Here is a 24,422-nt window from a genome sequence, read left to right as displayed (position 1 = left end):
TGACCTCTGCAGCCTCGTGAATGGCGGGCTGGGTGGACAGACAGGCAGGGTCTGGTCAGTATTTTGTCTGGAGGCAAAGGACGAGGAGAAGAGGTGTCAGTCAGCTTCCTCCATCTCTCCTCTCCAGCCCCCACAAAGGGCAAGGGCCAGACACGTGGGCTGCGGTGAAGAGGCGGAGATGCAAACGAACGGGGCGGAGCCTTATTTGCATAGACAGTGCGCGGCCACCAATGGGGACCCGCGGAGCGACAGCCCGCGCGCCTTTTGGGGGCGGATTGACAGCCCCGCGGCCCTATGGGAGGCGGGTCCTGCGGTCGGCGGGGGCGGGACGACGGCGGGCGCTGCCCGGCGCACTAGCCGGCTTGCGGCGCTGCCAGTCTCCGGCGGCGGTGTCCGGCGTGCGGCGGAGCGAGCGAGCGAGCGTGCGGACGGAGCGGCGGCCTGCTGGGCGGGCTGGGCGGCGCGCGCGGCGGAGAGACGCGCAGCGAGGGAGGCGGCGGCGGCGACAGGTACGGGCGCCATAGCCGCGGGGATGGTGTGCGCGCGCGCGCGGCGGACCCGGGAGCCAGCCCCGGTGCTCGCGGCCCCGCTTCTGCCGCCCCTCGGCGCGGCTTCCCCCCGGGGTGGCGTGGACGGGACGTGCGGGAGGCCTGGGCCCCGCGTGGGAGGCGGAGCGGCCGGCGCTCCTCTCCAGCGTCCCCGGAGCGCGGCGCCGGCTCGCCCGCCCGCCCGCGGCTTTTGTTTCCCGCGCAGCCCACAGGTCCGGGGAAGCCCCGTGTCGCTCCGCCACGCCGCCCTCCGGACGCGGAGGAAACTTGGCCTTCCGGAGCCCCGCGGATAACGGAGCGCCCCGCCGCGTCCGCGGGGCCGCGCGATGGGCGTGCCGGCCGGGCACCGCCCTCACCTGCTGCTCCCGAGCCGGCTCGCACCGGGCGGGCAGGTGACCGGAGGGCCGCGGAGGTAACGAGGAGGAAGGGCCAATTAAAAGTTGCCGTAGGGGCCTCAGAGGTGGCTGAGCCGGTATAGGCGCTTGCAGCCAAGCGTGAGGACCTGGGTTCGATCCCCGGAACTGACATGGTGGTTGGTGAACCGTCTACGGCGAGTTGTCCTCTGACCTCCACGTGTACAGAACACAAACACACAGTACTGACTCTGATACACACACTCATCGCTCACCACCCCCAATAATATTAAGGAAATAAAAGTTATTTTAGGAGTCTTCGTTCCCTTCTGCCCAGCGACATCATGACTCCAAACCTAGCATTTTGTGTGTGTGTGTGGGGGGGGGGAATGAATGTAAGGCAGCCCATTGCATTGTGATCATCTTCCTCCTCATCTTCGCCTGTGGATGAACCAGGTGGGGCACTTCCGCCTCATTTTTTAAATAATTGGTGTCTGCAGCCGTGGCAAACGCGTTGGAAGGTACAGATCGTGATCAGGGCTCGCTCAGTGCAGAACTTGGGACAGCCTTCGGCGGGGCTCGGGACAGTGTGTACAGAGCTTGGCCGCCATTCAGTAAATTCTGCATGTGGCAGTTGGGAGCTGGTGGTTTGGGGATTTTTTTTTTTTACCCCTTTGAGGAGTGTGTATTCCAGTGGACCAGGGCTGGGCGTTGAATGGGCACTTTCTTTGCTTTCTCTAGGGGTAGAGGAGGGTGTTTATTTATTTCTATTGTCTTTCCATTTTCCTAGGATTGTGGACAAGGGAAAAGTTAAGGTGTTAAGCATTTTGTCTCTTCCTCCCCACTTCTTGCTGTTAGCTTTATATGTTGTTGTTGAATTATAGCTTTTCCTCTTGGTGTTTGAATGGAATTCAAGAAATGACTTGGGAAAAAAAATCTTATTCTGGTGGGACATTCTTACCCTGCCATACTTCCACTTAACCGTGTTTCGTCACGCTCCCAGCTGTTCCTCACTTGCCTGACAGTCCTCTTTTTTTTTTTTTTTAATTTTTTTTTTTTTTTTTTTGGTTTTTGTTTGATATTTGAAACATCAAAGTTTTATTACTTTGTCATCGGGAGTTTTCCATTCAATTAAAACATACATTTCGGGAACCTAACACTCTTCTAACAGCTTTCACTTTGGGGATTCTACAGAAATGGTGTATTTTAACTATTTTTAAGTGCAAAGGTTAACAGTAACACTCATTGTTAGAGACTCTTGGTTTAGTTTTCTCCCCTTTTGACTTCTAATGTGTCCTGTGTGGCCACTGCCTTGGATATAGCCTATACTTAAGAGATGTTGAACTTAAGAGCAAAGCTAATTCTTATTTAATTACACTAATTCATTGAACGATCATTCATGTAGCTAGTTTGAGTTAGCTATTAGTTGGGACCACTTGAGACTATTATTTTTTATTTCGCTCTTTTCTGAGACAGGATTTTTTTTTTTTTTTTTTTTTTTTTTCCTGTAGCCCTGGCTGTCTTGGAACTCACTCTGTAGACCAGGCTGACCTTGAACTCAGAGATCCAGTTGCCTTTGCCTCCCAGATCTGGGACTAAAGGTGTGAGCCACCACTGTCCAGTCACTTGAGATTGTTTTAAATTAGTCCAGGAATATTTTCTGAAAATTGTTTTAAAACAATAAGTTCATTAGTTGGGCTTTTGTCATTCCAACATTTAACAAAAGGATTTTCCTCTATTTACTTTTTAGTTTTTATCTCTGTCTGCCGTCTGTGTTTGGGAGCGCACTTGGCACAGGTGTGGTTGTCAGAGGACAACTTTGGAATTTGCTTTCTTTTATTGGGCACTGGACTTCCAATCCCAGTGGTTTAGTTTATTGGAAGGTTCTATTATCTGCTGAGCAGTATCTCCAGCCAGCATATTTAAAGACATTTAAAGACAATTTAAATCCTTCAACATGAACAGCCTAGAATTTGGGATTAGGTAAGTCAGTTAATTTTGAACATTTTCTTTATTCTTGGATTGGGAAAGAATGTGTATTGTGTTGTTAGTTCCTGAAGGAGACTGAGTTCAGGAATCCAGGGTAGGAGCACCCGGTGGTGTGCTGCTAGGGCCTTTAGGCTGCTGAAAGCTCTGATAGTCCTGACAACAGAGAGGGGCTCTTCCCTATGCAGAGCTGGCTCAGCCTGCCTGAGGGGCGTCATATGACTGGGGCTTTGGTCGCTCTAGATGATTTAATTCTACTTTAGTGTATGTACTACCACATGAAATTGGAGGGTTTGTAATCTTCTATTCTATGGTGCTGCATAAATACACCAAATCCCATACATTTATTACGTTTTACTCTTTTGTTTTTAAGATTTGTTTATGAGTACAGGCATTTTGCCTGACTATTGTCAGTACATACATATGTGTGTTTACATGCACGGTGCTGGCAGCAGTGGAGGCCAGAAGAGGACGCTGAAGGTCAGGGGCTGGCAATCGAACCCTGACCCTTGACTGCCCAGCCATCTCCCCGCCTTCCTCGTTCCTTTCGTCTCCTTACGCAAAGACGTGTGCTGTGTGCCTGAACTAGAAAATGCCTTTTGATTGAAAGTGTTTGCAGGTATTTTAATTACTTGTTTACTTCTGTCTGTGATAGATCCCATAATGGAGTTACCAACGCATTTCTCTTTCAGAAAGAAGCACAAATTGATTCTTACAACACGTAAGAAGACTGGGGCTATTGCTGTCAGTTAGGAAGTTACCCTCGAGTGTAGCTCCTTTTGAGTGTGGACATTGCTGGTAAATTTCTTTACTCTGCTGTTCCTCCCTCCTAGGATTGAACCCAGGCCCTTATGAGCACTAAGCAAGCATTGTCCTCTTAGGTTAATAACTGATGTTCAGAACACATCTACAGGCCACGATTTCTTCAGATTCTCTTGTTTAACACACTGAGTAAATATCTCCATTTTGAACTTCTCAAGATTTTGAGCTTTCTAATCTAACAAATCAATAATTAGATTTTCCCATTATTTTATATTTCTGATTTTAAAGTTACCTTAACAACAACAACATTAATAATAATAATAATAATAATAATAATAATAATAATAATAATCTTGGCTACCCTTGGGAATTTAGTTTGGGGCCTATGCATGCTAGAGGAGTGAGCTGCACTTAACTATAGCGCCAGCCCTCAACTGGTTTTTGTTTTTGTTTTTTTTTTAATTTCTTTTCATCTCATGTGCACTGGTGTTTTGCCTGTGTACGTGTCTGTGAGGGTGTTGGATCCCCTAGAACTAGATTTACAGACAGTTGTGAGCTGCCGTGTGGGCATTGGGTATTGAACTTGGGTCCTCTGGAAGAAGCTGGTACTCCCAACTGCTAGGCCGTCTCTTCAGTCCCCTTTTTAAAATTCACTACATGCTATATGTGCCTCCTCAGATATCTAAAGCATTAAATCTGTGTGCCTGGAAGACTAGCTGGATAATGATCTGTAGGTCCTGTAACTATTGATTTAAAACAAGAACTGCTTATGTGTGCGCTAACTTGCAGACAAGATGTTTACTTTGTCCAGAAGCCAGTTCTATAAGGGAGACAGGCTAAAAGAAAATGATTAGAAAGTACATGAATTCACAGGGTTCTTGATAGAGTAAGGATATTATAATAATGTTTAGAGCACTAAACTTCCACTATTCAAAACAATTAGTACTTATAGTTTCTTAAGAGAACTGATTTGTGCTGTGGTAGTCAGAACGTGCCTTTTATATCCCAACACCCGGGAGGCAACAGCAGCCAGATCTGCATATGGAGTTGCAGGCCCTATGTAGTAGGTCCATAGTAGGGCCCTGTCCCACAATACCACCACCAAGAAACCACCAAAGAGAATTGCCTTAGAGTGTATGCTTAAATTACTATTTACTGCTAGTCTTTTAGGAAACATTGGATTAATGAGATAAAGGACCACCAGAGGGAGCGTAGGGTCTACACATTTTGTGTATCGTTTTTTTTTTACCCTTAGTCTGGAAGGAAAATATTTAAAAAATAAGAAGTTTTAGTTCTCTGGAAAAACTAAGCAAACCATAATAAAAGTTGAAGAATATAGATATTTGGAGTTGCTCTGTTTTTGTAATACACAAGGCTTTGTCAGGATTCTTTAGAGAAAGGTACAACGATTGCACACACGAATGACGGCTTTTGGAGTGGAGCAACGGGTCTGGAAGTGAGCAGTCACAGCGGTGAGTGGAAGCCAGGATCAGAACGCTGCTTCACACCCAGGACGTGCTGTGTTAAGAGTTGAAGTTGCTCAGTGTTTGCAGAGAAGAACAAACCATGAAGGAAGATGAAAGACTGGAGAGACTGCGTTGTCCCTGCACTGTGCCTTTCCTGGCTGCATCCCCTCCTGGGCTGGCCAGGGCAGATTGCTAGACCCATAGATGCTGGTTCCATCTCGGCTGCTGTCAAATGCTATGTTCATGTGCGTGTCAGAGCAGGGTTGTTCCTTTTCCTTCTTGATTGTTCTCTCTCTTGGAGGGCACCCTTTCTCTCCTTCTCCCTCCCCTACTTGCCCTCCTTTTCCCCATGGGGACTTCCCTGGTCTTGATCCTTGAGGCCAGTGAACTCACTTCTTCCCAATGAACCTGCCTTTAGTGAAATCTTAAGAAAACCTTTAGGTTTGTTTTAAAGGAGAAAGCGATTGGTAACTTCAAGCTTGAAGTGAAGGCAGTAGGGTCCGTTTTGTCTTTGGCTCAGAGAAGTAGGAATGAGCTGGCTGGTTGGTTGAGAACACTGCTCTTACTATGACGGGCTGCAGCAGCAAGTGAATTCTCCAGAAAAGCCAGGGTAGCACGCACTGTTCCCTCTTAGTGTAGTCAGTAATGCTGTAGGAACATGGAACACTTGGAGGGGTGGTTTTACTAGGCTTAAGTTTGAGGATGAAGTGGAATCTTTTTATTAAAAAAAAAAAAAAGATTTGTATTTCTTAATGTTGGTGTCCCTGAAAATGAAGTCTTTTCTCTGTTGTTAGTTGAAATTGCACAGTGGGAATTGAGTCAAAATATCTCTTTATCATGGATTTAATGTTGTAGTGAGCTACTTTTTGGATGGGAGAAAATACCTTAGAGATGGAGAATTTTTTGTTTGCTTTTTAAATTTTTTTTAAGACCTATTTATTTATTATATATAAGTACACTGCAGCTGTCTTCAGACACCAAAAGAGGGCATCAGATTCCATTACAGATGGTTGTGAGCCACCATGTGGGTGCTGGGAATTGAACTCAGGACCTCTGGAAGAACAGTCAGTGCTCTAACCACTGAGTCATCTCTCCAGCCCCAAGATGGAGTCATTATCAGTATATATATTTGAATAATCATGAAATATTTTCTTATTGGATATTTTTTTATTTACATTTCAAATGTTATTCCCTTTCCCGATTTTCCCTTTGGAAACCCCCTATCCTATCCTTCTTCCCCCTGCTTCTATGAGGGTGTTCCCCCACTCTCTCACTCACCCACTTCCTCCCACCTCCCCACCCTGGCATTTCTCTACACTGGTGTATCGAGCCTTCCCAGGATCAAGGGTCTCTCCTCCCACTGATGTCTGACAAGGCCATCCTCTAGCATGGAATATTCTTTACCTATGTTAAATATTAACAGGTGAAATTATTTCCATGTGTAGCTTTTTGACAGTGTAAGACTTGTGATCTTTTAGCAGATTTAGGGTTTTGTCTTTAGTGTAAAACATTATTGTATAGTAGATGGTAAGGTCCCAGTCAGTATTCTGAAGCTGTTTTGGGAAGAGATTTGTGAGGACATATTTGTTTCACTAGCGTGTAGCAGCGGGTTAAGTGGGCGAGCTGTCCTTCCTCTTGTGCTCCTAGATAGATTGAAAATCAGAAGAGCTGAGATGCCTTACCTTTCCCTGCTTAGGGCTAGTGCACTGGGAACCCAGGGTCTTCTTTAAAAAAAGTATTTATATATAAATATAGTATTATAAATATAAATAAAAAATATATATTTCTTGGTGTGGGGCTGGTTAAGGATACTCATTGCAGTACATACATACATACATTAATACATTGGGGAAAAAGGGCTGTCAGGATGGTGGCTTGGCAGTTAAGAGCACTGGCTTCTCTTCTAGGTCAGTTCCCAGCAACCACATGGTGGTTCACAACCATCTATAAAAGGGATCTGATGCCCTCTTGTTGAATGTAGGCATACATGCAGAGTACTCCTACATTAAAAAAATGCATGAACAAATTAATTAATTAAAAAGTACTTACTGTTCTGGTGGAGGACTCAGGTTTGTTTTCAGCATCTATAATGATGACTTAAAAAACCTTCTATAACTCCAGTTCCAGAAGATCTGATACCTTCTCATGACCTCTGTGGGCACCTGGTATGTTTACATACATACAGAATCAACACTCACACATACATAAAATCTTCACAAAGTAATTTTGGGTTCGTATACACCAGATTATCATCTATATTACATATAACTAAATAAGTGTGTATATGAATATGCATACATAAATATATACACAGTTAATTGCTGTGTGTATTTGTGTGTTTAGCTATTCTAGTTTATTTAAATGTGAACGTCTCCCTTTTTTTCTTTTCAGTGAAACAGGCTGCACTAAGAGGAACAAAGTATATGTTCAGGAAGCTGGTACAGGATGTTCATAGCAGCTCCTTTGCAATAGAAATAAACTGCTGATTCCCACAGCAGAACACAGAAATAGTCTTCAGGAGAAGCTAGACACAATACGTACTTTATGAAAAACACAGGAACAGGCAAAACCAAGACATGGTAGAAATGAGGACTGCTTCTAGGTGGGGCTGTGGTTCACAGAGGGGGTTCAGAGGACCTTTCTGGAAAGATGGAAAGATTCTGCAGCTTGATTGGATGATGAAACTGTTTTAGGTAATGTTTTTTTTTACTTTGGTGTGAAGGTGTGCACATGTGTATGTGCAGGTTTCCTTGCCCATGTGTGTATATATGGAGGCCAGAGGTCAACATTCTTTCACTGTGTTCATCTACCAGGTGGTACAGGCCCACATCACCACATCCTGCTCTACATGGGCGCTGGGGATCGAACTGTGGTCCTCATGGTTCCACAGCAAACACTACCACCGAGCCACCTCCCAGCCTCTCTTTCATTTTTAACTTCCTGAAAACTGCAAGATTAGTACTAAAGATTTTGTGTATACCTTTGTCCAAATTTACTAATTGCCTCCGAGTGTTCAGATTTATTGAGCTATGCACTGCATAGCCATGTGTACTGTCTAAGCATGTATGCTGTACTTTTAGTATAGGGAAGAAAGCTTTAGAATGTGCTAAGTGAAAAATGGTCTCACCTGAAAAAAAAAATGAACTAACATTAGCTGACCAACTTATGACAGTGAAAGAAAACAGGCAACTGTGTGTATGTGTGTCTGTCATTTGCTTTTCACTGAAGTTTCATGTTTTTGTTGGAAGAAACTGGATCCAGAGACGATTCAGTGCGTAAGTGCAGTGAGGAAACCTGCTGTGTTTTATTATCCTATTCCAGTACTCAGGGACTGACACCTAGCAGCAGCTTTCCTGGAGTTGAAGGTGGTGTTCACTCTTGGGAAGGAGCAGCACCCCTCAGTGTGCTGGGTTCCGCACAGACATGTACCAGCTGTAGTGTTCTGGTCACTAGACAAAGGAAGTGGAGGCCAGGAAGCCTGCTTGTCATCTTTGGGTGGTGTCTTATCAGAGGGAGGTGAGCTTGGAGTCCACAAACCACATAAGCACTTAAGATCATCGCTCAGAGTGAGTCTCCTTCTCATACCTCAGCTGACCCACCGAAACTAAGCCTGTGGTTTAAAACATTTACCTTGTGTTTTGTATGGTTTTCAGTATGTGTTCATTGTAGTTTCAGATTAACTATAGGTTGTAGGTATTTGTTTATATTTTAAGAACATTTTCTTTTACACCTATATCTGTTTTTGGTTATTTCCTAGATTAGGAGATACTTAAAGTATCTAGAGGGCTAACCAGAGGCTTCAATAGATTAGTCATTGATGTCTATGGCAAATAGGTATTTCATCTTTATTAGTCAAAACCATGCAGTTATATGGTTTATGTATTTTTCAACAAAACCAAAGGTACATTAAACAGAAGATGGTAGTTGTCTGCGGTCAACTCAGATAAAGGAATGACTTTTTCTTAACATGTTCATGATACTCTGAAACGACAGACTAGGTTTTTTCCCTCCTGTTTATACACTAATTTTCTTTGGGTTTCAGAAATGAATTATGTGTTAGAATTTTATTTTTCCTGTGCTAAGGCTTGAATTCTAGGTCTTTCTCATGTTAGGCAAGCGTTATAGTGCCACTGTAGTAATCTACCTAGTCCAATCTGCTAAACTTGGTTTTGTCAGCCTTAACTAGATAGAATTCTCAGATAGCTGTGTCACACTAGCCCCGTCTTGTTCTGTTACATGTCATCCACAGGTGTGCAGCTGGAGAGAGGAATATTGTGCCCTCCACGTGCCCATTCTCCGGATTGCTCACTGACATTTTGATTGATGTGTCTTGGTTTATTTTGGTTGGTTTAGCTGTTTTTGAGATAAAAGTCTCACTTTTTAGCTTAGACTGGCTTTGAACTTGTGATCATGACTCAGCCTCTTGGGTGCTGGAATTATGGTTGGTGTGCTTTTAAAATTTTATAAGTTTGGAATGGAGAGACTGCTCAGGAGTCAGTTAAGAGCACTGGTTGCTTTTACAGAGGACCCAAGTATAGTTCCCAGCAACTACACGGTGGTTCACAACTGTCTGTAACTCCAGTCCCAGGGGATCTGGTGCTCTCTTCTGACCTCCATGAGCAACGCACACATGGTGCACAGACATAGGCTTAGGCATAAGCTCATAAAGGAAATAAATATGTCTTTAAAACTTAAGTTCTATGGGTGGAGATCTGGCTCAGCAATTACGAGCACATACTGCTCGCGGAGAACCAGAGATGGCTTCCCAGCATCCATGTTGAGCAGCTTACAACCACCTGTTATTCCGTCTCTGGGCATCCTGACCTCCAAGGGCACCTGCATCCACGGGCACATTCCCAGTCAGACGTAAATGCATATGGTACAATAGTGGTATTGGTGTGCTAGAGTTTTGTTATAAATGAAGGGAGTATGCTGTGGTTTGCAGATCTGGCTTTGGACATGCGGGGACTGTGAGACTGTTTTGTCTTTAGCTCCCCCGCCCCTTGGTTTATCAAGTGGAAAACAAAGGTTGATTTTTATGCCTTAAAAAAAAGATTTATTTATTATTTTACTTATATAAGTACAGTGCCCCTCTCTTCAAACACACCAGAAGAAGGTATCAGATCTTATTACAGGTGGTTGTGAGCCACCATGTGGTTGCTGGGATTTGAACTCAGGACCTGTGGAAGAGCAGTCAGTGCTCTTAACCACTGAGTCACCTCTCCAGCCTGATTTGTATGCTTCTTATTACATTCTTATGTTACTCAGTCTAACCAGCTGTCCACCTGGAGCTCTAGATTATCTTTATTGTAGTAGCCGGAGATGTAGTTGTCTAATTGTACTATTCATCTCTAAAACTCCAGACACTGGGGGCTGAGAAGATGGTCCAGTGGGTAAAGTAGTTGTCATGCAAGCATGAAGACTGGAGTTCTGATTCTCAGCCTCACATACAAGCTGGGTGGCATAGCAGCCCACTGTAATGCAGTGCTTGGGAGGCTGACATAGGGTCCTAAGGTCACGCTGGGTGGCTGGACCAGCTGAATTAGTGAGCTCTGGGTTCACCTGAGACCCTGCCTATGTAATGTGGAAAGCAATCAAGGAAGTCAGTCACCTACCTACAGGTATCACATGTACACACTCAATCCACAATCAGACATCTCCGTGTGCCGCCCAGACGTGCTGTGCTTTGGATGTGGGATGTGTGTACACACTATCTCTGGCTTCCCTCAGCAGCATCCCCACCCTTTCCCCTTGCAGCCAGAGCAGTTCTTCAGCTGCCCTCTTTAGCTGTTAACGACTCTATTCTTACTGGTCATTTTGACAGTTTCTTTAAAGCTAGTGACTCACTAAATTCCTTTGTTTCTGACTTAATGCCTCTTTTTAATCTTTTCCTTTGATTTGCACTAGTCCTAAAGCAATTTTATCCCTATCTGTCATGAGCTTATCCATATAAGAATTAAGACTTGCTTATGAAGTAAACACAGAGGATATTTTCTTTGCCTTCCAGAGAAGTCTTGTGTTGTAGGTACACTTCCCGGCTTTGCTGTTGTAACTGAAGCTGCTTGCCTTGCTTGTTTAATTTGGGAGCTGGGATCTTCCTCTTTAGCCCAAGATGTCTTCAGACCCTTGGTCCTCCATCCAGAGTGCTTTGCAAAGTTGTCTTTGGTGAGCATAGTTAAGCTCAAATGAAGATTAAACTCTGGGCCTCATGTGGCTAGTTATGTGCTCTACCACAAAGATAAACTTCTGGGCTCATAACAAGGCTTAAGTAAAAATATTTAAATCAAAATGACTTTGCATCTGAACCATGTTAAAGTTGTATGGACTCTGCCAGTGGCGCCACTTAGGAGTTTGAATCACAGTGTATAGATATGCACCCCTTGCCCTTCAAGCCATAGAGTCTTTTTGTTTTTTTAAGGGTTTATTTATTATATACACTGTAGCTGTCTTCAGACACCAGAAGAGGGCATCAGATCTCATTACAGATGGTTGTGAGACACCATGTCGTTGCTGGGATTTGAACTCAGGACCTCTGGAAGAGCAGCCAGTGCTCTTAACCACTGAGCCATCTCTCCAGCCCCTAAGCTCTAAAGTCTTAATGAGCTATGAGTTTATTGGAAGCAGTCTTGTAACTCTTGGGTTTTTTGTTTTAAGCTCTGAAGCATTCAGAAGTGCTGTTCTCACAGGTGAATTGTTGATACTGATTGGGACAGACTTCCTTTATGGTGTTCTGTGGCTGGTTGGGAATTAAGAGAATAATTATAGATTTGATACCACACATTTTTTTTGAGATGTATCTTATAGCCTAGGCTGAACTTGACCTCACTGTACAGCTGAAGTCTGATCCTCCTGCTTCCACCTCCCAAATGTTGGGGTTCTAGGTGTTTGTTACCATGTTCGATTTTATGTGGTGCTGCGACACAACTTAAGGCTTCATGCGTGCTCCACAAGCAGTCCACCGTCTGAGCTTGACCCTGCCCCGCCCTGGGATAGATTCCTGATGGTACTGATGGGATCGGAATCTCATCCTTTCTACTCACCGTGAGACAAGACACTGGGGAAATACTAGTTTCCCTGTGCTCCGTTTCTTCAACTGTAAGATTCAGGGACAAACCGAATGGACCGCTGCTGGTGGCTCCAGGGCTAAATGAGACAACAGCTGTCGAGTGTTTAGGTCAGGACTTTGTGTCTTCAGGACCTAACATACTCCAGTGGTTTTCATCAGTAAGCACCGCTTCCCGTTGTGTTCTAAGTTGTGTTACAAAACAAGACACTGTCCTCTCAGAAGGGAGCAAATGCACAAAAGGTAAATAGCAACCCAGATCCCATGGTAACTGGCAGGCATCAGAGGTAAAGAGGCAGGAAGAATAATTGCCAAGCAGACAGCAACTTAGAGGTGACAGGACTTGGCCCAAGTGCTGCAGGACTAGTTAACAGGTCGGCAGACTGCTCTGCTCTTCCCTCTGAGATCACTGAGAATGAGGTGAGTTTTCACAGCTAAGATGTGTAGAGCATTGTCTCCAGCACCATCAGAACGAGGGAAGAACGTACTTGAGGTAGAACACCGAGTGGGAAGACGGGAGAGGCCAAGATATGTTTGAGGTGGATGGGAGAGCAGGTGACAGCCTGCTGGGAGCATGGCATCTTTCCCCGAAGGCTGATGCGGTGCTTAGCATCGGTTATTAACTTGACAGGGCCTACAGTCACTGAAGAAACGTGCTCTCGGGGTGCCTGCAGGGTCATCTGGATTAGGTTAGTTTGGGCTGGGAAACTCACCCTAATGTGGGTAGCACCAGCATCATGCCTCTCTGCTTCCTGACTGGATACAGTGCAGCCAGCAGCCTCCTGCTGCCATGCTTCAGCCACTGTGATGAACTGTGCCCTTGACCTTCAAGCAGAATAAGCCCTTTCTCCCTGCTTTGTCACAGCAGTGACATAGTAACTAACATGAGAAGAGCTCTTGCACTCTTTGTCAGAAGATCTGGAGTGTTCAAGACCACACTTCTGAGTCAGCATCTGACATTGCTCACTGTCTTTCCAGCTTTAAAAATAACCTAAGCAATGGTGGCACACACCTCTGATCCCAGCATTCAGGAGGCAGAGACGGAGGCAGGGGAATCTCTGTGAGTTCCAGGACAGCCAGGGCTACACAGAAACCCTGTTTTGATAAACAAGCAAACAAAAAAATCCCAAACTTCAGACAAAGGGCACAGAGGGAGTTGCTGCTCAGTCACAGTAAAACACTGTCCTCAAAACCAAAATACATAAACAAACAAACAAAACTGCTAGAGAGAGAGCTCAGTAACCACTTGTTTTTCTCGCAGAGACTCCATCTGATTCCCAGCAGCCACATAGCAGCTCATAACCACCTGTAACTCCAGTCACAGGAGATCCAGTGCTATCTCTGGCTTCCACAGGCACCAGGCACGCACATGATGCACACGCTCGAGAGCACACGCATAAACACACATAAACAAATCTTTGCCAGGTGTGTGTCACATTTTGAATTCCAGTGGTGACAAGCTAGTAGGAGGCTCTGAGTTTGAGGACAGCTGGGACTATATTGTGAAACCCAGTTTCAAAAACAACCCCCCCCCCCAAGCAACTTTAAAACTAACTTTTAGCTGTGAAGCTGATGGCTGTCTATTGTGAACTTTTATGCATCTTTACTTAGTCAATTTGTTTTTGGCTTCCTCTTTTTCCTTATATTTTTCAGTTGTTTATATAACCCTTATTTTTTGTCTCAAAAGTTTGATGGGTTTTTATGACTGGTTTCCTCCCTACCCTCTCTCTGGACAGCCTAGATTTTAAGTCACAAAGCCACACAGTGGAAAGGACCAGGCAGCCGGGGGGGAGAGAAGGGAGGAAGGCATTCTCTCTCTAGCTGCGATGTTTTACAGACATGGAAGCTGAGATCTGGAGGCAGTAGTCTCAGGTCCATGATCCACCACTGATTACTGAGGGTTATGCCTCTCAGGACTGGACAGAGCCGCTTTGTTTTCACTGCTGTGGTTCTCAGTGTCTGGGTGGAATTATAGTGGAATTACCGACTCCGCTGCCTTAGGACCGAGGTAGAAAGTGATTTCCTGTGAGAAACAGCGTGGTAGCAATTCACCCATCTCAAGAAGGTCATGGTTGGTTCTCTCATCATTACTGTTCTTCAATTTAAAATTGATCTTGTGTTCAGTGCGGGTGACGTGTGCATATGCTTATGCGGTGGCTCACCTGTGGAGGTCAGAGGACAACTTTTAGGAGTTGATACAAAATCAGTTTTTTGAGGAAAAAAAACCCAGGCTTTTTAGTTTTTAAAGTCAGTTATGTGTGCTTTAAGTCTCAATGTTCTCTCTCTCTCTCTCTCTCTCTGTAACCTTTTTGTCTTGTCATGGTAGAACACAGATTCTCTGTGCTGCACATAGGTGGTACTAGCACGAGGACTTGGCACCATCGTGTTACATCTGACCACCCTGGGCCTCTGTCAGTGGCTTCAGAATTCAGCATGAGCCAGGCAGAATGGTACAGACCATATTTAAGCCTTGCTTTCTTCTGGGATAGGGTCTGGGCTGCTTCGTGTCTAGCTGTACCAGTTGCCCAATAAATGTCCCCTCCCTTTCACAGAGCCAGACTCCAGCCAGGGACTCACCGGCACAGTAGCCTTTTCTCCCTTGAAACCTATTGTTTTAACTCCAGTGAGACACTCTGCTTGCATTTTGAAAGAAAATGTGCACAGTGTAGCAAACAATACTTCTTAGTCACTATAAGCATAATTTTACCATGAAATCATTTTGCAACTGGCAATTGCTTTGTGTTCTGTATTCGTTCCCATGGACATGGCCTGGGCCAGAGATGTCCAGAACTGCAGGTTCTCTTACGATCTTTCAAGAAGCAGGCTTCTGGACTGGGTTCAGTTTTATTTACTAAAATACTAATTCTTTCTTTATTATTTTAGGCACTCTTGAGATTGAATTGTATAACCTACAATTGTACACAATTGTCTCTGTCTTCAGGGATGGGTATCAGGACTATACTTTGGCTTATTTCTTTTTACCTCATCTCCCTCCCTCTTCCCCTCCTTTCCCCTTCGCTCCCTCCTTCTCTCTCTCCTTTTTCCTTCCTTCTTTGCTCTTACACTCATTCCTTCCTTCCTTCTTTCCTTCCTTCCTTCCATTTATTTGTTTAGCCTTCTAAATGTATATACTAACCGTTTTTGTTAGCTTCATTCTTAGGTTGTTTTTTTAATAGTTTGATTTATTGGTATATCATTTCTGAGATTCTCATACCAGACAGGGAGGGTATGTTTGAGGCAAGGTTCCTCTGTGTAGCTCTGGCTGTCCTGGAACTCACTCTGTAGACCAAGCTGACCTCAAACTTAAAGATATGCCTGCCTCTGCCTTCCTTGTGCGGGGATTAGAAGTGTGAGGTCCCATGCCCATCTGGAAAATTGGTTTCCTAGTGTGTACACGTTTTCATTTTCTAGTTGTCTCCTGAGGAAAACAGAGCTTTAATGTTATGCTGTTCTTTCTTTCAACCCTTTTCTTCATTTCTTCTTTCCTTTCTCTTCATTCCTTTTCTTGTTCTTGGATTCTAAGAATTGGTCCCAGGGCTTTGCATGTGAAAGGTTAAGTGTTCTCTCTGATCCCGTATTGGAGGCTCTTCTGTGTTCTTTTTGGTTCTGTTTCTGAGCAGAGTCTCTACATATGTGCCTGGCTAGCTGGGAACTCACGTAGGCAAGGCTGGCCTCAAACTTACAGAGATCTGCTTGTCTTGCCTCCCTGAGTGCTGGGGTTAAAGGTGTGTGCCATCATGCTAGGCTTCCTATGTGCTTTACAGACTACTATGTTATGTTGTTTATTTCTTTGTTCTAATTATAATATGGCCATATTCTAGAACTTTCTTATTTATTAGTTCATGATATATTTTTTTGCCAAACTAGTTTAATGTGCTTCATTTTGTTTTCAATTATAATTTCATTTAAAGACATCTTTGTGTATGTGTATACTCAGTTTGAATATATAGTATGAATAATAGATTTTCTTTTTTTCTTACATCTCAAAAGTTGTCATTTTAATATTTTCATACATAATATCTGTTTTGACCTAAGAATGTTGATGGCAGCCTAGAGAATTTAATACACTTGATATAAGGCGACTTTTTCAAAACTGTTTGGCATTGCCAGATTCTATTAATTTTATTAATAGAATTAATTTATAGAATAATTAATAATAGAATAATTCTTTGCCAATTCTATTAGTAAAGACTTTAACAGTTTTGTAAGTCTAATTTAGAGTTCAAAATCTAGTACCTTAAGTTTTGATTCTTAGGTCATCTAATTTCTTTGTTCTAAAAAATGTCATTGGCTTTTCTAAAAGCCAATCATAATTATATGGAATAATTAACTTTTAAAGAGGAAAATAAAGATTCATTTTAGAACCTCTATTCTAGATAAAATGGGTTAATACATACACAGTGATTTGAAGATAAGAACTTTTAGGTCATGAGTTTTCTCTTAATTTTGTAACTTATTGAAAAGAATTTGGTAATTTAAAGCTTAAAAGGCAAAGATCATTAAAACAAGAGAAAATAAATATAAATCACTTGAGAAATAATGAACAGGATGAGAGAATGGGAAGGAAGAAAATTTTAACACCAATAATCTAAGGCGAGATAGTGTCTGAACATTAAATTTAGCTCCATGCTTCCTGCCAAGCAAGTGAAAAGGGGGAAACCAGATGGGTTTCATGGTTATTGTCTGATAAAGAAAGAAGCTTATCGGTTTTTCTGTAGAGAAAAGCTTGAAAAGTCCTGGGCTATAAAGCTGAAAACACAGGCAAGGAATGTACTTCCTATCTCCTCCTTTGTAAACCACTAAGTTCTGCTGCTGTTTTTACTGCTGTGTTATATTTGGTCAAATTAAATTCATGTCCACTGGTGTCAAAAGTGGAAATACCAGGGCTGGGGTGTGTTTATGGATTGCCTCGAGCTGAAGGCATTGACGAACAGGAAACTGAAAGCTAAAAGTTCAGGAAATGTATTGTATTTAGATTGTGTGGAGAAAATATATATAGCACCTAACTACTGAAGTCTTTGACCGAAGTCTGTGCTGATGTGTTACAGCTGGCCATTGAGGGTTCTGACAATACCCCGGATGCTTAAACACGGTACACATGAGCCCCCGGAGTCGTGTGCAGCCCGAGAGAAACCCCCAGCAGATGACATGTGCTCTGTTACCCTTGCAGGAAGCAGCACAGCCGGCAACTCAGCGAATTGTTGGAAGATAGTTTGTCTTTAAGAGTTACTTTTAGTTTGGTTCTGAGGAACCGGAGGCTTCTTTTTTACACAGTGCCCTGCTTCACTCAGTAAGTCCCAGTGGTCAAGTTATATTTTCTTATGTTGAATTACATTTTTCTCCATTTTATTAATATACTTAATAGTTTTCTTAGTGTTAAGAAATTATCAATATTATCTTAAAAGTTAGCTGTCTCCCAAATATTTTCTAATTACTGTAGTATTGTAGGAGATGCACAAAGTCTATAGTGTGTGTGTATATATATATATATATTTTTTTTTGAGACAGGGTTTCTCTACATAGCCCTAGCTGTCCGGAAACTCAATAGACCAGGCTGGCCTCGAACTCAGGGATCTATGCCTGCCACTGCTAGCTTTAAAGGGGAAGTTCCTAATACCGTATATTTTCCTTGCTCATTGTTATCAGTGCGTGCACATGCACAGTTCTGTTGCTTTGAGGCTAAGTAGCCCAGGCTGGCCTGAAACTCTTGGTCCTCCTACCTTTGCCTCTAGAGTGCCAGAAGTCTAGGCCTGTGCCTCCATACCTGTCTCACTATGGTCCATCACACAAAATACCTTAACGTTCCATTAAGTGAACTTTCTTCCCACATTCCTGGGTACTACTCACTGTTTTCATAGCTCAGTTGAAGCTGATCTCGTCAGGACTTAGTTTACTTTGGATCTGTTAAGGTTACTTATGGCTGCCTACAAACTTCTCTAGTGACCAAGAGGATTGAAGACCCTGACTAGAAAAGATTGTTCCAGGAGGTGAGAAGCAGTGCCCTTTCTAACAGCGGCCTGGGCCCTGGGCTGACAGGGAGCTGATGTGGTGGGAAGATACTGGACTTTAGGCAGTAGCTGATCTCCCACTGCAGGGAAATGTCTCTTCGAGACCAGCAATTGAAGCCAGGCATAGAGGCACATACTTTTAATCCTAGCACTCAGGAGGCAGACACAGCGTCATGTGGCCCATTTGGGCTATGTAGCAAGACTGTTAAAAGACCAGAGGGTGGAAAATTACTCATGAAAGAAACAGATAAAAGCATATAAATCTTTTTATTTCTGTTTAGTCTGCTGATTCTGCTAGCTAATACGTATTTAGTAGAAGCCCTCAGCATAATAGATAGAACGAAAACAGATTTATAACCAGTGGGTCTTAACAGGGGAAGTGGGGACCAGCCCTCCCCCCACAAGCTCTTTGGGAGTAGGGACTAGTTGCTTCTTCTTCACCATCTTGTTGGGATCCTCAGGCACAGTACTCACACAGAGTGAGTGATCCATAGATACTTGTTATAAATGATGAGTTTCTGATTGCTTGCAATAATTCACATTTTCACACTGTGGGATCATCCAGACTTTTATGTTCATCTACAGTGCTTTCATATACCCAGCCTTTTTCCTCATTAATGATGGTTTCAAATTTTTAAATCCATTTTATTTTTAACATAATTTATTTATTTTTGTTTTATGTGCGTTGGTCTTTTGACTTCATGCATATCTGTGTGAGGGTGTCAGGTCCCCTGGAACGGGAGTTACAGATGCTTGTGAGCCACCATGTAGTCGCTGGAAGTTGAACTCAGGACCTCCGGAAAAAAAACAAAATATAAAGAATGGTTTTCATTTTGTTTTGTTTTCCATTGAATCCTGTGATTTGGAATGGTTTCATGTATTTCTTAGGTGTTTTCTCTGCGCTTACAAATATGTATGGTTTTGTTGTTTTTGAGACAATATTTTAATGCAAATATGTATATTATTCTGTGGTAGTAGAGGTCAAACAAAGGCCTCATGTATGTTCAGCAAGTACTCTATCACTGAACTATATAGTCTTGACTCTTAGGAAAGTTAGGTTTTGTTCTGCAAATTGCTTTTTTCTTTAATGTCATTCTTAAACATCTTTCCACGTCAATAATACATTTATACCTGTTTTATTATTTTTAATGGCTGCATAATGTTTCATTGTTGAGATTTTATAGTAATAGTCTGTTAAATTTTTTTCCCCCTGTGACTACTGAGGTGACTCAGTAAAGTGCTTGCCCTGTAAGCATGGGAACCCGAGTCTGGATCCGTAGTGTCCTTGTAAAAACTCATGTGCATGGTGTGTGTGTATAATTCCAACCCTAGGAAAGTAGGAAAAATGGATCCCTGGAGCTTGATAGCCAACCAGCCTAGCAGAATTCATAATATATATGTTTAGTGAGAGATGCCTCAGTGAGACCAGATCCTAGCATTCACCTCTGGCCCATACATGCATGTGTGCACACACCCAAATCCACTCACATATACACAAAGACATTTCCTTCTCTTAGAATCATGTGTCATTCAGAGAATATTTGCAGTCTGTTTTCTGGACATGATGTTGTTGGGCTAAAGGATATTAAACTTTTTGTAGATGGTGGCGAGTTTGCCCATAAGAACACCATGCCACACATACATTCTCTCTAGAAATAGATAGAATCCTTTTCTGGTGAATATGCAAAGTTTCATTTTATGGACAGAGTCGGGGTTTCTGTTCTTCCCTAGCTAATGATCCTTCCTCAGCCACTTCTCCAGTCCTTAGTTTCACTGTATGGAGACAGTTCCAGCATCTGGAGTTATTGAGAGATTGGGCTGTGGACCTGGATTTTCCTAATGTGGACAGCAGTGTGCAGCCCGGTGTATGCTCTCCATGGTTTGTAGAAGAGACAAATGGTGGAGTCAATTACAGTAATTTCTTGCTCTCTCATAGTAACAGCAGAGCAAACCCCTCAAGAGGAGATGGGAGAATATGAGAGAGCACCGTGAAGTTCCTAGTAGAGGGGCCAACAGGTGCACAGCCCTGGGGGAGGCACAGGGAATAAGGTGTTTACCAGAGCAGCTCAGGCAGAGCTCGGTGGGTGGGAATAAAACGTCCTGGAGGGCTTTGGACTCGGTGCAGTTTGTGATGGGAAGCCATTGGAGGGTTGCCAGAGTTAGTTGTTTTAAGCCAGTCTGATTGTCACTTTCCTTGCAAATGCTTCAGTTCCCATTTCCTTTGGAATAAAGTTCAAATGTTGTATTCTGGTACACAAGGTCCTTCAGTCAAGCTTCTGCCTATTTATTTAGCATCGTCTGCGTCTTTCCCACATGTACCCTTCACTTTAGCCAAATTGGATCACAAGCAGTTCCTGTATGGGTCATTGGTGATTCATGTCTTCGCGTCTTCCTGTGTGCTGCTGGCCTGCAGGAAGCCTTCCCTCTGCCTGCTGTGGTCACGGGCTTGGTTTTGGAGGGTCTGCACTGCTCTTGTTCTTTAGCCAGTCCCTCCCAGTCCCTTTCTGCTCTAGCACTGCCTTGGAGTGTCCTGTATCCTCTACCTGCCCTAACTGCTCTCACCACGCCTGTGCTGACGGCCATGCTTTCCTTCTGAAGCACCACTGTGGTGATCTTTTTTTTTTTTTTTTTTTTTTTAAGATTTATTTATTTACTATATATAAGTACACTGTAGCTGTCTTCAGACACACCAGAAGAGGGCATCAGATCTCATTACAGATGGTTGTGAGCCACCATGTGGTTGCTGGGATTTGAACTCAGGACCTCCGGAAGAGCAGTCAGTGCTCTTGACCACTGAGCCATCTCTCCAGCCCCACTGTGGTGATCTTAAACAGACTGCCCTACAGAAAACCCTCTGCTTGGCTTGCCTTTAGTTTCCACATGAAATTCTGAATCCAAGGCTAACAAAGACCCTCATGCTGTGCAGCAAGTACATAATCTATTGAGCAGCCTCCCATCACCCTTTCCCTTGATTTTGAGACAAGGTTTTGTTATGTAATTCAGCTAGTCTTAAAATTGTGGTCCTCCTGTCTCAGCCTAATGAGTGATGGGGTTGCTAGTGTGTACTGCCACCCTGGTTTAGTTTTATGTCTTACATTGAATTTTTGTATGTGACATGAAGTCAGGTATCCAGTTACAGTCTATGTGAAGATAGAGTTGTCCCAGCACTGTTTAGTGGGAAGTGTTCTTTTCTACCTCCAGTTTAATGGCACATTTTCTGAAAGCAAGTTAATGAGAATGTATTAATATTCTCTGTCAGTTCTCTTGGTGGCCCATGGATTCCTGAGTGTGTCCTTGTAGCAGGCCACCCTGTCTTGAGTACTCTTTGTCCTAAGCATTGGCCACACTGTCTTATGTTTTGTCTTAAGTGTTAATTAAAAGTGTGGCCCTTGAATCTTGCAGTTTTGTTCTTTTCAGGGTATTTTCAGTTATCTTGAATCCTTTAGGTATCTCCATGAATTTTAGAATCAGCTTGCTAACTTTTGCAACAGAGTTAACTTAGCTTGTGCTAGGGATCTCTTTGGCCAATTGGAAGAACACTCAGATACAATTTAGCCATTTAAAACTGTGGTTGTAAGGATAACTGTAACATTAAATAGTCCAGTTGTTAAATTGGAAAAAGAATAGAAAACATACACACTAAGATTTGGTATGAAACTGGTAGGAAAACATTTGTTTTCCTTTTTAAATATAATCTTCCTTCTTCGGAACAGTAGTTGATTGAACACACTGCAGGAGCTAGGGAGTGGGACACTGCTCCGATCTGTTTTTCTTTTTGCATTTTGGAGATGTTCTCACGCTGTAGCTCAGTCTAGTCTTGAACTTGTAGCAGTAATCCTCTTGCCTCTGCCTCCTCAGTCCTGGAATTACAGACAGGAATGGCCATACCTAGTTTAAATCAAAACAAAACTGTTAAACAGAGAAAGAGGACAAGCTGTAAACCAGGGGAAATACTAGCAAAAAACTATAGTGACAAAACTCATAATAAATAAAGAACTCCTAAAATTCAGTAGCATCACCACCAAAAACAGTAGGAGTAAAACAGTTGAAAAATACAATCCTACCGCAGCAGGTGTGTGTGTGTGTGTGTGTGTGTCAGAGTTTGAGTCAGGGTTTCTCTGTATAGACTGAGCTGTTCTGGAACTTAACGTATAGACCAGACTGGCTGTCTCAGACAACCTAAAATAAAGCTTTTATTTTTAACTCAGTGTTTAACTCAGAATTTTAAAATTATAATTAGTAACGGTCCTTTGGAATAGAAAAATCAGTTTTTGTTCTTTTCATAACTATTTCTTATATATATTAAAAAATCAAAGTAAAAGCTGAGTCTGAGTCAGGCGACAGTGGCACACACCTTTAATCCCAGCACTTGGGAGGCAGAGGTGGACAGATTTTCTGAGTTGTAGGCCAACCTGGTCTACAGAGTGATTTCCAGGACATCCAAGGCTCCACAGAGACCTCCTGTCTTGAAAAATAAAACAAAATAAAAATAAGTAAATAGAAAGAGCTGGGTGTGATGTGTACTCCTGCCATCTTAGTACCCGAGAGGAGCGCCAAAGTGTCACCCAGAGTGTGATGCCAGCCAGGATATACAGTGACACCTTATCAAAAAAGCCAAAAGACAGGAAAAAAGAAAGTATGATGCTTCAGTTACTCAGATTCAGTTTTGATAAACATATTAAAATAAAAAGTTTGGATGATTTTATTATTACCAGTTAAAGTGGTATACTTTATAGTATCCTAGAAAAACTCTCAAATCCGAGGCCACTGAGATGTGTCCAGCAGTACTTACCCTGTAAGACCTCACCTCTGTGGGAGGTATCGCTTGTCCTAGCTACATCTTTTTCTGGCTTAGAAATGGAGTCTGTGGGCTTGTGCTTCTGACTGACCAGAATGTACTTAACAGAGATTGGATTTGCTCTTTTGGCTACCGTCACAAAGCAAACAGAAATCCCTAGACAAAATAGATGAGGCAACAGCTTGAAACACCAGAAAGCTGACAGCAAAGGGGAGAGTGATCTCTGAGGAAATAGAAACCAGCAGGTAAAGCCTGTAATTACACTATCTGACCCCAGAGAGTTCTTGTTTGCAGAGTCCAGGGAGGACAGGCAGATGGCCTTTGACAGGAAAGAGCTCTACCAGGGAGAACTCAGAACTGTGTGGAGGATGCTGCTTGCTCTTCAGAGGAGCGTTGTTGGGTTGTGTAGAAACCACTCAGGCAGAGAGACAGCCACCCAAAAGGATAAAGGAAAAGAAAACCCCGTTTCTTTTTAGAGCCAGGCATACTGGCAAATGCCTGACATCTCGGCACTAAGGAAGCAGACAGGTGGGTTCAAAGCCAACCCCGGGCTACTCAGCAGCAGTATTCTGTGTCAGGCAAAAAAAAAAAAAAAAAAGAATTACTGCCAACCAAATTGGAAAGCCTTGTCAGTCCCAGAGCATTAGGGAGGATACTTAGAAGTGGTTGCCTTAATGGCAGGCGAGTGCCCTCACCCGAAGACTTCTGTCCTCCCAGCAAAACTCCAAAACAAGCCAGGAGAGGGTGGGATCTGCCAGGTAACTAGGACAAAGGTTCACATCTAGAGGAATGCAAAAATACCTATCCCGTATCAGGGCCAAATTCAGTTAGCCTCTGGTGAAAAACAGCAGGCTGCACAGAAACAGGAAAATTAGTCAACAGTGACAGGCTCAAATGACTCTGAGGATGAAATTAGTAGAACTGAAGTAGGTGTCATAACTATAATTCATTGGTTTAAGAAAATACAGGAAAGATTGAGAGTGTTGACTACAGTTCTTTGGAGTGAAACCCACAGAGGGTAAGTGTGACGGCACACAGTGTGGAGCAGAGGTTAGAAAACTTGATGTCTTAGTGCAAACTATCCACAGTACACTGAGAGATGATTTGTGGTTTTGTCCTTTTAAAGGTCTGGGAAAGGAACCATATAGCTGTGAGGCAGTCATGAAGATAGAGTGTGTGCATAGTTAGTTTTGAAGAGAAATGGGGTTACAGAGACCTGAAGACAAAGCACAGAATTTCTAAATTTGGCAAGAAAAAAGAGAGGAAATGTAAAAAGATGTGATTAATAGGAAGACACACACTAAGAAAGTGGATCCATGTATAAACAATATTAGTGGTCAGATTGAGAATAAATGGCCTAAAAACATGCAGTTAAAAGAGAGCCTTACAGGTAACTTGTATGCTTTTTAGGAACTCACTGTGCTGTGTGGATAAAAAC

At 43.1% G+C, this 24,422-nt stretch overlaps 1 protein-coding gene across 1 annotated transcript in view; it reads left to right on the top strand.

The window, feature by feature from the left end:
* Positions 1–372: 372 nt before the first annotated feature.
* The window catches only part of FKBP5 (FKBP prolyl isomerase 5), a 79,863-nt gene continuing 55,813 nt past the window's right edge, over positions 373–24,422 (top strand). The window contains exon 1 of the mRNA XM_080938140.1: positions 373–509. The gene's annotated coding sequence lies outside the window, so the exon portion shown is untranslated. The remainder of the gene's footprint in view (positions 510–24,422) is intronic.

This window comes from Micromys minutus (genome assembly GCF_963924665.1).
Source record: "Micromys minutus genome assembly, chromosome: 25".
NCBI lineage: Eukaryota > Metazoa > Chordata > Mammalia > Rodentia > Muridae > Micromys > Micromys minutus.
Note: the sequence above shows the minus strand (reverse complement) of the source record. Positions and strands in the feature narration are given on the sequence as shown.